The 16129-nt window shown below is 43.0% G+C and overlaps 3 non-coding genes across 3 annotated transcripts; all 3 read right to left on the reverse strand.

Moving 5' to 3' along the window:
• Nucleotides 1-797: 797 nt before the first annotated feature.
• trnay-gua (transfer RNA tyrosine (anticodon GUA)) lies at nucleotides 798-923 on the reverse strand. Its single transcript has 2 exons — nucleotides 887-923; nucleotides 798-833 (listed from the first exon to the last, which is right to left on the reverse strand). It is a non-coding gene; the product is annotated as a tRNA-Tyr (tRNA).
• A 3976-nt stretch (nucleotides 924-4899) lies between these two features.
• Nucleotides 4900-5025, reverse strand: trnay-gua (transfer RNA tyrosine (anticodon GUA)). Its single transcript has 2 exons — nucleotides 4989-5025; nucleotides 4900-4935 (listed from the first exon to the last, which is right to left on the reverse strand). It is a non-coding gene; the product is annotated as a tRNA-Tyr (tRNA).
• Nucleotides 5026-15725: 10700 nt separating this feature from the next.
• Nucleotides 15726-15851, reverse strand: trnay-gua (transfer RNA tyrosine (anticodon GUA)). Its single transcript has 2 exons — nucleotides 15815-15851; nucleotides 15726-15761 (listed from the first exon to the last, which is right to left on the reverse strand). It is a non-coding gene; the product is annotated as a tRNA-Tyr (tRNA).
• Nucleotides 15852-16129: the final 278 nt, after the last annotated feature.

Consider the following 16129-nt stretch of genomic DNA (forward strand, 5'->3'; position numbering starts at 1 on the left):
TTTTGGATTAAAATTGGGAACCCTGCAATAGTTCCTTCGAGCCGGATTTGAACCCGGAACCTAAGGATTTCCAATTCATACATCCATCGTGTTCCGCCGAAAGGATGTCAGTTTTCACACTCTACAGTCCTCCGCTCTACCAACTGCGCTATCGCAGGGATGCTCCACTAGTCTGCATTATTGGGAGTGCTTACCTGTGGTGTTAGGATGGCCGACTAGTGGATTTTGATGAAGTAGCAACAGATTTTTATTTCATTTTTTCAATCTTGATTAAGATTTAAAATTCAGTAAAATGTCCTTTGAGCTGCATTTGAAATAGCTACTTCAAAATTTTGGTGTGGAACCACAAGAGTTTTCCACTTTGCCAACTGACTTACCAGATTTGTGCTATTGGGACAGACAACCGATATAGATTGGATTTTACAACAGGTAGTATTCAGTAATTGTGGCATGTTCCTTATATATTTAGATGCTCTCCCAATTGGGAGGGCCAGCCTTGGCTCTGGGAGGATGAATTTCCTTCAGATCTTTAGTTACAATTTTTGATTGATTTAAAATTCGGGGCAACATCCTTTGAGCCGGATGAAAACCAGGGAGCAAAGGACTTGTGCTCGGAATCACTTAAGACCTCCGCTTTACCAACAGAGCAATCAAAGTATTGCTGGACCTCACTCTGGTTTTGGGATCACCTACTCATGACGTTGGGATTGACCAGACTAGACTTGTGTAGATTCATACAAATTCACCAAAGATTTTTATTTACAGTTTTGAATTAAAATTGGAAAGCCGGTAATAGTTCCTTCGAGCCGGATTTGAACCAGCGACCTAAGGATTTCCAATTAGAACTTCCATCGCGTTCCACCAAAAGGATGTCAGTTTCCAAACTCTACAGTCCTCCGCTCTACCAACTGAGCTATCGAAGGGATGCTACTCTTGTCTGCATTATTGGGAGTGCCTACCTGTGGTGTTAGGACGGCTGAAAAGTGGATTTTGATGATGTAGCAACAGATTTTTTTTTTAATTTTTCAAGATTGATTAAAATTTGAAATCCAGGAAAATGTCCTTTGAGCTGCAATTTAAATAGCTCCCTCAAAATTTTGGTGTGGAACCACAACAGTTTTCCACTTTGCCAACTGAGTTACCAGATTTGTGCTATTGGGACAGACATCCGATATAGATTGGATTTTACAACAGGTAGTATTCAGTAATTGTGGCATGTTCTTCATATATTTAGATGCTCTCCCAATTGGGAGCGCCAGCCTTGGCTCTGGGAGGATGAAAGGGATTTCTAATTCTAGTTACAATATTTGATTGATTTGAAATTCGGGGCAACATCCTTTGAGCCGAATGAAAATCAGGGAGCAAAGGACTTGTCCTCGGAATTACTTTAGTCCTCCGCTTTACCAACAGAGCTATCAAAGTATTGCTGGAACTCACTCTGGTTTGGGGAGTCCCGACTCATGACGTTGGGAGAAGCCAGATATAAATTGACTTGAGTAGATTCAGACAAATTCGCCAAAGATTTTTATTTACAGTTTTGGATTAAAATTGGAAACCCTGCAATAGTTCCTTTGAGCCGGATTTGAACCAGCGACCTAAGGAATTCCGATTAGAACTTCCATCGCGTTCAGCTGAATGAATGTAAGTTTGTACACTCTACAGTCCTCCGCTCTACCAACTGAGCTACCGAAGGGATGCTCCGCTGGTCTGCATTATGAGGAGTGCTTACCTGTGGTGTTAGAATGGCCGACTAGTGGATTTTGATGAAGTAGCAACATATTTTTCTTTAAATTTTTCAAGATTCATTAAAATTTGAAATCCAGGAAAATGTCCATTGAGCTGCAATTTAAATAGCTACTTCAAAATTATGGGGTGGAACCACAACAGTTTTCCACTTAGAAAACTGAGTTACCAGATTTGTGCTATTGGGACAGACATCCGATATAGATTGTATTTTACAACAGTTAGTATTCAGTAATTGTGGCATGTTCTTCATATATTTAGATGCTCTCCCAATTGGGAGCGCCAGCCTTGGCTCTGGGAGGATGAATTTGCATCAGATCTTTAGTTACAATTTTTGATTGATTTGAAATTCGGGGCAACATCCTTTGAGCCGGATTAAAACCAGGGAGCAAAGTACTTGTGCTCGGAATTACTTAAATCCTCCGCTTTACCAACAGAGCAATCGAAGTATTGCTGGAACTCACTCTGGTTTTGGGAGTCCCTACTCATGACGTTGGGAGATACCAGATATAAATTGACTTGAGTAGATTCAGACAAATTCGCCAAAGATTTTTATTTACAGTTTTGGATTAAAATTGGGAACCCTGCAATAGTTCCTTCTAGCCGGATTTGAACCCGGAACCTAAGGATTTCCATTTCAAACATCCATCGTGTTCCGCCAAAAGGATGTCAGTTTTCACACTCTACAGTTCTCCGCTCTACCAACTGCGCTATCGCAGGGATGCTCCACTAGTCTGCATTATTGGGAGTGCTTACCTGTGGTGTTAGGATGGCCGACTAGTGGATTTTGATGAAGTAGCAACAGATTTTTATTTCATTTTTTCAATCTTGATTAAGATTTAAAATTCAGTAAAATGTCCTTTGAGCTGCATTTGAAATAGCTACTTCAAAATTTTGGTGTGGAACCACAAGAGTTTTCCACTTTGCCAACTGACTTACCAGATTTGTGCTATTGGGACAGACAACCGATATAGATTGGATTTTACAACAGGTAGTATTCAGTAATTGTGGCATGTTCCTTATATATTTAGATGCTCTCCCAATTGGGAGGGCCAGGCTTGGGTCTGGGAGGATGAATTTCCTTCAGATCTTTAGTTACAATTTTTGATTGATTTAAAATTCGGGGCAACATCCTTTGAGCCGGATGAAAACCAGGGAGCAAAGGACTTGTGCTCGGAATCACTTAAGACCTCCGCTTTACCAACAGAGCTATCAAAGTATTGCTGGACCACACTCTGGTTTTGGGATCACCTACTCATGACGTTGGGATAGACCAGACTAGACTTGTGTAGATTCATACAAATTCACCAAAGATTTTTATTTACAGTTTTGAATTAAAATTGGAAAGCCGGGAATAGTTCCTTCGAGCCGGATTTGAACCAGCGACCTAAGGATTTCCAATTAGAACTTCCAACGCGTTCCGCCGAAAGGATGTCAGTTGTCAAACTCTACAGTCGTCCGCTCTACCAACTGAGCTATCGAAGGGATGCTCCTCTTGTCTGCATTATTGGGAGTGCCTACTCATGACGTTGGGACATACAAGATATAAATTGACTTGAGTAGTTTCAGACAAATTCGCCAAAGATTTTTATTTACAGTTTTGGATTAAAATTGGAAACCCTGCAATAGTTCCTTTGAGCTGGATTTGAACCAGGAACCCCAATTCAAACATCCATCGTGTTCCGCCGAAAGGATGTCAGTTTTCACACTCTACAGTCCTCCGCTCTACCAACTGAGCTATCGAAGGGATGCTCCACGGGTCTGCATTATTGGGATTGCTTACCTGTGGTGTTAGAATGGCTGACTAGTGGATTTTGATGAAGTAGCAACAGATTTTTCTTTAAATTTTTCAAGATTGATTAAAATTTGAAATCCAGGAAAATGTCCATTGAGCTGCAATTTAAATAGCTACCTCAAAATTTTGGTGTGGAAACACAACAGTTTTCCACTTAGAAAACTGAGTTACCAGATTTGTGCTATTGGGACAGACATCCGATATCGATTGGATTTTACAACAGTTATTATTCAGTAATTGTGGCATGTTCTTCATATATTTAGATGCTCTCCCAATTGGGAGCGCCAGCCTTGGCTCTGGGAGGATGAATTTGCATCAGATCTTTAGTTACAATTTTTCATTGATTTGAAATTCTGGGCAACATCCTTTGAGCCGGATGAAAAGCAGGGAGCAAAGGACTTGTCCTCGGAATTACTTTAGTCCTCCGCTTTACCAACAGAGCTATCAAAGTATTGCTGGAACTCACTCTGGTTTGGGGAGTCCGTACTCATGACGTTGGTAGAAACCAGATATAAATTGACTTGAGTAGATTCAGTCAAATTCACCAAAGATTTTAATTTACAGTTTTGAAGTAAAATTGGAAACCCTGCAATAGTTCCTTCGAGCCGGCTTTGAAACAGCGACCTAAGGATTTCCGATTAGAACTTCTATCGCGCTCCGCTGAAAGAATGTCAGTTTGCACACTCTACAGTCCTCCGCTCTACCAACTGAGCTACCGAAGGGATGCTCCACTCATCTGCATTGTTGGGAGTGCCTACCTGTGGTGTTAGGATGGCCGACTAGTGGATTTTTATGAAGTAGCAACAGATTTTTATTTCATTTTTTCAAAATTGATTAAGATTTAAAATCAAGTAAAATGTCCGTAGAGCTGCATTTTAAATAGCTACCTCAATATTTTGGAGTGGAACCACAACAGTTTTCCACTTTGCCAACTGAGTTACCAGATTTGTGCTATTGGGACACACAACTGATATAGACTGGAATTTACAACAGGTAGTATTCCGTAATTGTGGCATGTTCTTCATATATTTAGATGCTCTCCCAATTGGGAGTGCCAGCCTTGGCTCTGGGAGGATGAATTTGCATCTGATCTTTAGTTACAATATTTGATTGATTTGAAATTCGGGGCAACATCCTTTGAGCCGAATGAAAACCAGTGAGCAAAGGACTTGTCCTCGGAATTACTTTAGTCCTCCGCTTTACCAACAGAGCTATCAAAGAATTGCTGGACCTCACTCTGGTTTTGGGATCACCTACTCATGACGTTGGGATAGACCAGACGAGACTTGTGTAGATTCATACAAATTCACCAAAGATTTTTATTTACAGTTTTGAATTAAAATTGGGACGCCGGTAATAGTTCCTTCGAGCCGGATTTGAACCAGGGACCTAAGGATTTCCGATTAGAACTTCCATCGCGTTCCGCCGAAAGTATGTCAGTTTTCACACTCTACAGTCCTCCGCTCTACCGACTGAGCTATCGAAGGGATGCTCTTCTTGTCTGCATTATTGGGAGTGTCTACCTGTGGTGTTAGGACGGCTGACAAGTGGATTTTGATGATGTAGCAACAGATTTTTCTTTAAAATTTTCAAGATTGATTAAAATTTGAAATCCAGGAAAATGTCCTTTGAGCTGCAATTTAAATAGCTACCTCAAAATTTTGGTGTGGAACCACAACAGTTTTCCACTTTGCCAACTGAGTTACCAGATTTGTGCTATTGGGACAGACATCCGATATAGATTGGATTTTACAACAGGTAGTATTCAGTAATTGTGTCATGTTCTTCATATATTTAGATGCTCTCCCAATTGGGAGCGCCAGCCTTGGCTCTGGGAGGTTGAATTTGCATCAGATCTTTAGTTACAATTTTTGATTGATTTGAAATTCGGGGCAACATCCTTTGAGCCGGATTAAAACCAGGGAGCAAAGTACTTGTGCTCGGAATTACTTAAATCCTCCGCTTTACCAACAGAGCAATCGAAGTATTGCTGGAACTCACTCTGGTTTTGGGAGTCCCTACTCATGACGTTGGAAGATACCAGATATAAATTGACTTGAGTAGATTCAGACTAAAGGATAATGTAAATGACAGTCAACCTGAAACAGAACAAAGGGTGGACTGCTAGGAGCCACTTTTGTGATCCTGGCATGGAAGTCCATTGTTTCAGAGGGGTCTCGTTCACACCTCCTGTGGTGCAGCTGTGATCCAATCTTCATGCATTCCTCTCCTGAGGGTCTGGTCATTAGCATGGTCTAAACTTCGGTTACACTTAAAGGATTTCATACTTTTGACTATTAAAGGAATATAAGGGTTTGAGCTTAACATAGTTCATTAGATGTTGGTGCATCCAATGTATGAAAATGTGATATTGTAAAATGCTGAGAGTGTGACTGGTGGAGCGAAACTGGTTGCGGGGGTTGTGCAGGAATGGAATGTTTTAGAAGCAGATGGTGCTGAGCGAGACGAGATGACTCCGGGACCAGTGGACGAAGGAGAGGCCATCGGGGGATAGCACAAGCAGGAGGAGTCGCCACGGGATTCGGCGGGAGAAGAAAGACCAATGAGAACAAGCTAAAGTTAACTGCAGGATACACATAGCCAATAGAATCATGCCAGGATGCCTTTGTCTCTGTGCCATTTGCATATTGTATAGGATGAATCATTACTGGGCAACTCGGAGGTAGAACACATTCGCTGGTGGCAAGAGAGGTGTAGAGTTGTATTGAGAGGGACCCGGGACCCAGGTGCCATGTAGAAAGTCTGTGTATTGGGAATAAACCCACTTGTGCGTGAAAATGCCGGCTTCCTGATACCTTTCTATTGCAGAACGAGCGCGCATATTGTTGGATGAGTGAGAGTTGGGTAAGGTCACAAATTGGAGTCAGATTACTTATTTGAGTTTACATTGGGTTAAAGTTAAATTCTAACATTGATATAAAGATAAATTCCAACAATTTATGGTGACGCCGACGTGATGCATGAGAGGTAAAAGAAGTTTCAAGGGAGTCTGGGACTCCGAGGAAAGAAGAGAAGCCTGGGGCTTCAGAAAAAACCACAAGAGTCTGGGACTCAAAGAGAAGCCTGGGGCTTCAGAAAAAACCACAAGAGTCTGGGACTCAAAGGAAGCCTGGGGCTTCAGAAAAACCACAAGAGTCTGGGACTCGGGCCTGGGGCCCACGTCCACACCAGGTGACGACCTGATAAAGAATAAAGGAGCCGCACATCCGACCGGTCTTCCTCTTGGGCCCACAGTGACATAAGGTAAGCAGATCCTTTTCAAATTCTGCATATTGGCAACGCTAAATTATAAGAGGAAGGCGGAGCGGAACGGCGTTAAAATATATGGTTAAATAAATAAAATATATAAATAAATAAGTGTAACAGTGTGGACGATAGAAGAGTAAAATCTGGGATTTACCTACTAGAATAGTTTGGAACTATTCGTGGTTAAGATACGATATGGTTAAATAAATAAATAAATATATAAATAAATAAGTGTAAAAGTGTGGACGATAGTAGAGTAAAATCTGGGATTTACCTACTAGAATAGTTTGGAACTATTCGTGGTTAAGATACGATTTAAAACATCAGAGTGGAAGCGGTGTGAATGTGAAGGCTAAAATTGTTCTGCGTAAGAAGTGTGTTTGGGACACGCACGAGTGGATTTTGATTTCAAGATGGCGAAGGAGAGGAAGTGTGATAGTGGTCTCGGGTCCCGGGTGTGGCACGGAGATTAAGGATAAATTCATAAAAATGAAACATAAAAAAGAGAAGAAAAACATGAAGTAGGGATGAAATAAGAAAAGAGAAAGAAAGAAAGCTAGAGAAAAGAGAAGAAATTGTGTCAGTGTAGCGATTGGAAGTTCAATAAGAAAAGAAAAAGGAACAATTAATGTTCCATTGAAAGGAGGATGATGAAACAGGCAGTATTGAAGAAGGTGTGACTTGAACAAATGAAAAGGATAAGAATTAGGGTCTGTGTAAGGAGGAATTGAAGAAATAAATATTTTATGTTTCATACTCGAGTTGATGGTCTTTATATTAAGGTAACTGTAATTAGTAACTGGAATGAAATGTACAGATGGAAATGACACGAGGAAAAAGAAGAGATTGGTGTTAAAAAATAAGAGTGAGAAAGATTTTACAGAAGGCAATGGGTAGAGGTGTAATCGTAAAATCATGAGTGTGCTGTAACAAAGAGTTCACAGCTCTTTGAAGTTAGATGCTCGTTCCCAAGTAGGGGGAGGAAGTCAGAGAAAGAGGATGAAGTGATTGAAAAAGTGGAAGAAAAGACGGAATGTCTGAGAGGCATTTATCCACAGTTGCCAGACTCGCAACAGTATGTGTTTGAGCCGCCGCCCGTTCCGATGGCGCAATTAATGGCCCCGTAGCACCTTGGGGGGGGCAGAATGGTTTGAGATGCAAAAGATAACGAGTCACAGAGAGCACCAGCAGGAACATGTAAACATTTCAGACACAAGAGGAAAAACAGGCATCAATGGCAGTCGTTAACTGATTTAAAAGGAAGATATGCCTTTTGTTGCTGTGGCACTCAGTCCTTTTGTGTCAGAGGTGTGTCTCAGGCACACCTCCCTTGATGTTACAGCAATGGAATCCAGTCTTCAGGCGTTCGCTCTCCGGGGGGTCTCATCCATGTGGTCGAGCATGGTTCATGCTGTGGAGCAGTGCTTTTGCGATACTAGTGGAGTAGAGCATGGGGTAAAGTATATATTCAACCGAACAATAAATATAAATTGGCAGGGAGTATGAACGCAAGTTGAACACTGAAACATGCAGGGGACACCTGAGGAACGGCAGAGCAGCGACAGTCTTATTAAAATTTAAATTTTTAAGCAAAGGGATTATGGTTTTGGGATAAGTTTTAAGTGAAGTATTCTATGAACATGTTGAAAGAAAATCTTTGGAACGGGGCATATCTAGCCATTGGAGATTGGTTTACCAAATATAAAGTGGGACTAAATATTTTTGTAGATGATTTATTAACTGATGTGTATTAAATGTGACAAAGGTGGAAGACAGATGTTTTTATGACTGTACGACGCGAACGCTGACATGACAAGTTTAAAGGACATGACAGCATTCCATAAATACCAGACTGCTAACATCCGCATCTATGAGCTGTTTGATGTCACAGGTGCAGTTTCGTCAGCTACGTCCAGGAGAGGAGAAACAACTTCACGGGGAGTGAATGGGAAAATCCAGAGACCCACAGTTGTAAATTTTGGCATACGCTGGCTAAATTAAGGCAAAATTATGGATCTGCCAGCACAAATCTCAGTGAAATCAAGGTGGACGCGCCAAGGGAGGGGTCTCTGTGTGGAATTGGAAAGTATCGTTTGGTGAATGAAAGTGTGAAAGAAAAAGTGTTTGGATGCATATGTGGTTTGAGTGAATGTTTAAGGGACGGGCCTCAGGACAGAAAATTGTTTGAGGTCACCGGCAAGCCCTTACAGTACTTAGGGTGCGATGGGTGGACAGGCCTGATCAACCTGAATCCCTATTGCACTCCCGAGTATTGATTTTCAAATTGTTATTGGAGAAAGATTGGAGTAATTAAATTCAAACATCAAGTGAATGGTTGATTGACGTTATTACACAAAATTTATGCAAAACTGAAAGTTTTGGAAGGAAGATAATTTACCCCTTCTCATTCTCACTGGCAAGTGCCACTCGTCCAGTTCTGTCCACAGGTTTGAGGTGACATGTGACCGGTGTGACCAGAAGGCCGGAGAACGCTTCAAATAGCGCCTCACCACGCCCATCCCGGAGGTTCTCCTCAACAAGGAGGGAGATATGAAATATTCTAATTTAGGGTCCACGGAACATATTAAAATATAGTTGTTGCTTTAGCCTGTTCATGTGCTCCACAGGAGTTATTATTATTCACATTGAATGCGCGACTAGATAACACACACCCAGTCCAGGATAGGGCAAAATTTTCTTGGATTGTTTAGACCTTTCCATATAATACAGCACCACAGCAGTGATACTTGAAATTAATGTCGAATTAGTGGCACTGTCTTTATGGAAAATTACTCACTTAACGCAAGGGTAAGTTGTTGTAGAGGAGATATTTCAGACAAAAATGACCCTGAAGTGGTCACAAGCACGTGTCTCATGTTGGATGTATGAAATATTATTCTGATATTTTCCACTGTAACGTATTTCATTGTATTTAGGACTAAGACATTGTAAAACACTGTTTGGAAGAACTTATAGAATACCTCAAATTTAAGAACAAATGGGAAATAGATGTTGAAGCAACTTTAGTTGACCATATGTGAAAAGTGTTAGGAAAACAAAAGACAGGCGCAAATTTAGAGTGACAAGGATCTTTCTGTCTCCCAGCAGGGGCACTAAATTAGTGAAGCCAGGATACTGGGTGCTTGTAAGAAGTTTGAAGATAAGACATTTGTAATTACCCAAGGGTGAAGGAAGTGTTAGTGACAGCTCTCACAGCTGTAAAGATAGCAGAAAGGTCAACATTGGTTTATTTGACACGTTGTAAATAGGTCACGTTGGTTGAAATCTCCTACAAAGGAGACACCAGACTAAGAGGTTTATACAGAGTTACAAGCGGGACAAAATTTATTGAAGAAGAACTGTCCTCACTTGAGGCCGAGGCCAGACCTGCTGACCAGCATGATGGTCACCAGCTAAGTGGGGACACCTCAGGTGAGATTGGCCGTGCCGTGCATCAGATGTTTCTGGCCCGTTGGGGTCGATGTTGCTGTATCTTTCAGGTGGGGAAGGGGGAGACAGGCCTGGTCTATGTGGCCAGGGCGAGACGTGAATAGAGTGAGACTTCCGGCAGTGACCCATCCAATAATGTCGACATTACACATCTGTTCCAGTTGGCCGTCCACAAGGGCGTGCCCCTCCCAGTGGCAGAAATCAGGCGAAATAGTCCATTAATGAGAAATGCTACTCGGGCTAAGTAGAACACATTTTGTACATAATTTTGCACGACATCAGAAAAGGAAAATATGGGATTGGATTAAGGAGCGTGACTAAAATTGTTGTACTTGCAGGTTTAGAAGGCCAAGAGAGATAAGAAAAAAGGAGGCAGCTGCTCCTTCCACTTCTGCTGCTTCTGGGCAAGGTTCGGGTGACGCAGCGCCACAGCAGACTGGCTGCTGTCCATAGCAGGCCAGTCAACGAGGTTGGGATTGCAGTAACAGAGGTATGGGTGGTTACAGACGGGGTTGTGAGTGGGGTGTGCTCTTGCTGCGGGGTGTGGGGTCACTGGGTGATGAGCTGTCCATGCCGAGCCACTTTCTGGAATGTGCCATCCTCCGGTGCCATATCTGTCACAAAGAGCTCCACCAGCGCAGGGGGGCGCCACCGTTACCCACTCCCAACGCACTTGACACAAACCCGCTGGTACCCCACTCCATGACAGGGGGCCGCGGAGCTTCAGCGTTCGAGGACTAGCAGGTCCTGGCACTCCGGGGACGGTGGATGGACAAGTTTTCCATGGTGCTGGATATTGGGGCGAGCTATGAGCTCCTTCCGCAACCCCCACTGAGCCATGTGGACTCTCAAGATTGCCTGAGTCACTGCCATTGACTGAACGAACACTGGAATTCGAGTGGCATTCCCGGATGGGACTGAACTTGACTGTGCACATCCCACGGAGGGAGCATATGTCGTGCTCTCTTCCTTCCCAGTGGCTAAACTGAACTGAAACATTTGAGGGCAGCTCTGAAACCTGGTTCCCATCCTCCCGCGGTGGGTATGCCCTGTTCCTGCTCTGGTCTGAGTGGTTTAGCAACCGCCACCCTTTCAATTCACCAACTGACATATCACATTGTACATGTGATCACAAACATGATTTGGTTTATCAAAAATGCACTCATCCAAATTTAGTCATGAGTGCATCTTGCGTTAGAATTATATATTTGTTATGTCTACCGGCGTTGCCTCGCACGCGTGCCTTGTCCCTGAGCAGTGGAAATGGTAACCTCCAGCAGTTAGAAGAGAGCAGGCAACACAGATCATGCAACAAAATATATTGGCACTCCCGGAGGAGACTCCCCTGTGTCGGGCCCTAGCACACAACCCAGGAGGGCACCGCCTGAGATCCAGAAGACCCTTCAGCCAAGAACGGGAATCAGAGCACACGTCAGCAGATAGGTGGCGCGACCTATGGAGAGGAAATGTACCTGTTGGAGGCGAGAGAATTGGAGACCCCACTGAGAAGCTCCCAGGCTACAATGGAACCAGCAGGAGAGAGTGGACATCCTACAACAGGATCCTTTGCAAACAAGGACGTACAGCCCAAAATTTGCAAAGATGGGGGACAGTGGCTACGCAAGCATGCCCCTGGTGTAACCATGAGTGTCAAAATATGGACCATCTGATTATAGACTGCCCTTATACATCGATAGAGGGAGGGTATGATACGGTATTCCAGTGTGGAGATGAATTCAAGGCATGGCTTTCAGGGATGAGACAGGAGGTGTGAAAACCACACGAAACTACTACTACTAGTGGAAATGGTATGAATTGTTTACTTTCGCCGAGCCACAAATCGCATTGAATATTGATGAGCGTCATCATACTAGAGATCTAGACCACATAGTTGTTGAATACTCCGCGTCACAATCGGGAGATCATATTTCAGCACCGACTACAAATTCTTTGGTTTTGGGAACATTACTAAATTTCAAAATTTCTAGGGAAGGGTCGCTTGGAAATGGTAGTTCTGTGTGTGTCTCTGCTAGAGGTGTTGTGGACCCAGGGCCCGACTGATTTGGGGCTCGGCTCCACAGCTCCACGATTGTTTTTACTGTCTCTACCCCCTCCCCCAGTTGACAGAATCAGTGTGGGCACAGCCTGTAGGTGGATTGAGCCAATCATGAGACAATAGGAGGTGAAGACTGCAGCGGTCTTGGAGCTGTCTATGTCTTGTAGAGCACTTTTTCTTCCCGTAAAAAAAAAAAAGAAAAAATAGAGGTTTAATTCAGTATCTGCGTTATTATAGTTTTGGGATTTTTTATTTTAAGCATAATTGGTTACTATTTCATTTGGGTTGCTTTAAAATTTGTCAATTAACGGTCAAAATTGGAGCGTTAGCTCGAGGCTTAATTTGTAATCTCGGAACACAGTTAGATATTTGAACTCAGTGAACTCAGCATCACTGGAGTCGGACATCACTCCGTACATCAACCTCCGGGTGCTTTCCCGGAGGTGGACTCAATCTCGCGGGTAAGGACAGTTTAGAGTTCTGGCTAGAACCTCACACGCCATCCAATTGGGAACTACAGAACAAACGTGGTACCATAACTCACAGTTGCGCCCGGCCCCAGTATTTGTGCCCGCCAAGGTTGAGCTTAGAGGTTGACCGCCCGGACGGGCAGGTCAAGAGAGGGAATGTGTAGATGGCATGAATTGGATCAAAGTCAGACACTTTCGAGTCTGAACTACGACGATGACGATGCAAATGTTTAACTTATTGACTCTTTTGCTTGCTGGCGTGTGCTTTGTGTGGACGATGTTGGCGTTTGAACATAGGATGGGGGATGACAGAAGTGATGGAGCGAAAGGAGCATGTAATGGAATGGTGTGGTATGGAGCAGAGCGAGATGATGGTAAGACGCTGACACAGACACAACAACTACTGCTAAATCTGATATGTAAACAACCGACACAGGTGAACACTTGGGTGACAATTTTTAATTGGACACACCCATGGAATGATGTGGGAATAAAAAAGAAAGAGCCTATTTTTGACACCCAAGTTGCAAAACAAAAGTTCACCTGCCTAAAAGTTAAATGGGACTGGTCCTGGGATTGGAAATCTCCAGGAGTCATGGTGTAATGAAAATGTGTCTTTGCCAGTAGGAATCCCTCTCGCTCGTGATGATGTTTGGCTGTGGTGTGGAGAGAAAGTGCTGTACAATAGGCTTCCCACCAATGCCTCAGGTAAGTGCGCCCTGGTAACGCTGATCATGCCAGTTAGTGTGACAGCCGTAGATCTGGCCAAAATGGAGTGGGAAGGTGTTGGACAATGGGGAAGAATCCCCTTCCTTAACAGGAAGAGAAGGGACATGCAAGAATGGTTGAATGCAGGAGATCCCACGTATATAGATGCAATTGGAGTCCCAAGAGGGGTCCCTGATGAGTATAAATTGGTGGATCAAATTGCGGCAGGATGGGAGAGCCTTTTCCTGTTCGTTACAGTAAACAAAAATGTGGACCTGATTTATTATGTCCACTATAATGTCCAACGATTGGCGAATTTTACCACCTTAGCACTCCAGGCAGTGCATGAGCAATTGGCTGCCACGTCTCTTATGGCATTCCAGAACAGAATAAGCTTAGATATGGTGTTAGCCGAAAGAGGAGGGGTGTGTGGTATTTTTGGGGATCAGTGTTGTACTCTGATTCCCAACAATACATCTCCTGACGGTCGCCTTACCAAGGCATTGGAGGGTCTGCGCACGCTAAGTAACAAAATGAAGGAGCACTCAGCTGTGGACACCAGTTGGTATTCTGACTGGTTAAACATCTTTGGTAAATATAAAAGCCTGATTGCATCAGTACTGATTTCTATCGCTGTGTTTGCCGCTATTATGGTGTTATGCGGATGTTGCTGTATTCCATGTATCAGATCATTAACTGTTAAGACAATAGAACGCACGTTGGGGCCACTCCCTCCGGGTGGTCAGTACATGATGATCCCTCAAAAGGACCCCCAGGAGGCGGAGGTAGCCGTGGCCCTCCGGGAGTCCAGGATGTGAGTATGGAAAGATGCTCCACGGGTCTGCATTATTGGGATTGCTTACCTGTGGTGTTAGAATGGCTGACTAGTGGATTTTGATGAAGTAGCAACAGATTTTTCTTTAAATTTTTCAAGATTGATTAAAATTTGAAATCCAGGAAAATGTCCATTGAGCTGCAATTTAAATAGCTACCTCAAAATTTTGGTGTGGAACCACAACAGTTTTCCACTTAGAAAACTGAGTTACCAGATTTGTGCTATTGGGACAGACATCCGATATCGATTGGATTTTACAACAGTTAGTATTCAGTAATTGTGGCATGTTCTTCATATATTTAGATGCTCTCCCAATTGGGAGCGCCAGCCTTGGCTCTGGGAGGATGAATTTGCATCAGATCTTTAGTTACAATTTTTCATTGATTTGAAATTCTGGGCAACATCCTTTGAGCCGGATGAAAACCAGGGAGCAAAGGACTTGTCCTCGGAATTACTTTAGTCCTCCGCTTTACCAACAGAGCGATCGAAGTATTGCTGGAACTCACTCTGGTTTGGGGAGTCCCTACTCATGACGTTGGGAGAAACCAGATATAAATTGACTTGAGTAGATTCAGACAAATTCACCAAAGATTTTAATTTACAGTTTTGAAGTAAAATTGGAAACCCTGCAATAGTTCCTTTGAGCTGGATTTGAACCAGCGACCTAAGGATTTCAGATTAGAATTTCCATCGGGCTCCGCTGAAAGAATGTCAGTTTGCACACTCTACAGTCCTCCGCTCTACCAACTGAGCTACCGAAGGGATGCTCCACTCATCTGCATTGTTGGGAGTGCCTACCTGTGGTGTTAGGATGGCCGACTAGTGGATTTTTATGAAGTAGCAACAGATTTTTATTTCATTTTTTCAAAATTGATTAAGATTTAAAATCCAGTAAAATGTCCTTAGAGCTGCATTTTAAATAGCTACCTCAATATTTTGGAGTGGAACCACAACAGTTTTCCACTTTGCCAACTGAGTTACCAGATTTGTGCTATTGGGACACACAACTGATATAGACTGGAATTTACAACAGGTAGTATTCAGTAATTGTGGCATGTTCTTCATATATTTAGATGCTCTCCCAATTGGGAGCGCCAACCTTGGCTCAGGGAGGATGAATTTGCATCTGATCTTTAGTTACAATATTTGATTGATTTGAAATTCGGGGCAACATCCTTTGAGCCGGATGAAAACCAGGGAGCAAAGGACTTGTGCTCGGAATTACTTTAGTCCTCGGCTTTACCAACAGAGCTATCAAAGTATTGTTGGACCTCACTCTGGTTTTGGGATCACCTACTCATGACGTTGGGATAGACTAGACGAGACTTGTGTAGATTCATACAAATTCACCAAAGATTTTTATTTACAGTTTTGAATTAAAATTGGGACGCCGGTAATAGTTCCTTCAAGCCGGATTTGAACCAGCGACCTAAGGATTTCAGATTAGAACTTCCATCGCTTTCCGCCGAAAGGATGTCAGTTTTCACACTCTACAGTCCTCCGCTCTACCGACTGAGCTATCGAAGGGATGCTCTTCTTGTCTGCATTATTGGGAGTGCCTACCTGTGGTGTTAGGACGGCTGACAAGTGGATTTTGATGATGTAGCAACAGATTTTTCTTTAAAATTTTCAAGATTGATTAAAATTTGAAATCCAGGAAAATGTCCTTTGAGCTGCAATTTAAATAGCTCCCTCAAAATTTTGGTGTGGAACCACAACAGTTTTCCACTTTGCCAACTGAGTTACCAGATTTGTGCTATTGGGACAGACAACCGATATAGATTGGATTTTACAACAGGTAGTAT

Source organism: Idiotropiscis lumnitzeri, chromosome 9, assembly GCF_059441095.1.
Source record: "Idiotropiscis lumnitzeri isolate Australia: NSW breed Sydney's pygmy pipehorse chromosome 9, RoL_Ilum_1.0, whole genome shotgun sequence".
NCBI classification, from domain to species: domain Eukaryota; kingdom Metazoa; phylum Chordata; class Actinopteri; order Syngnathiformes; family Syngnathidae; genus Idiotropiscis; species Idiotropiscis lumnitzeri.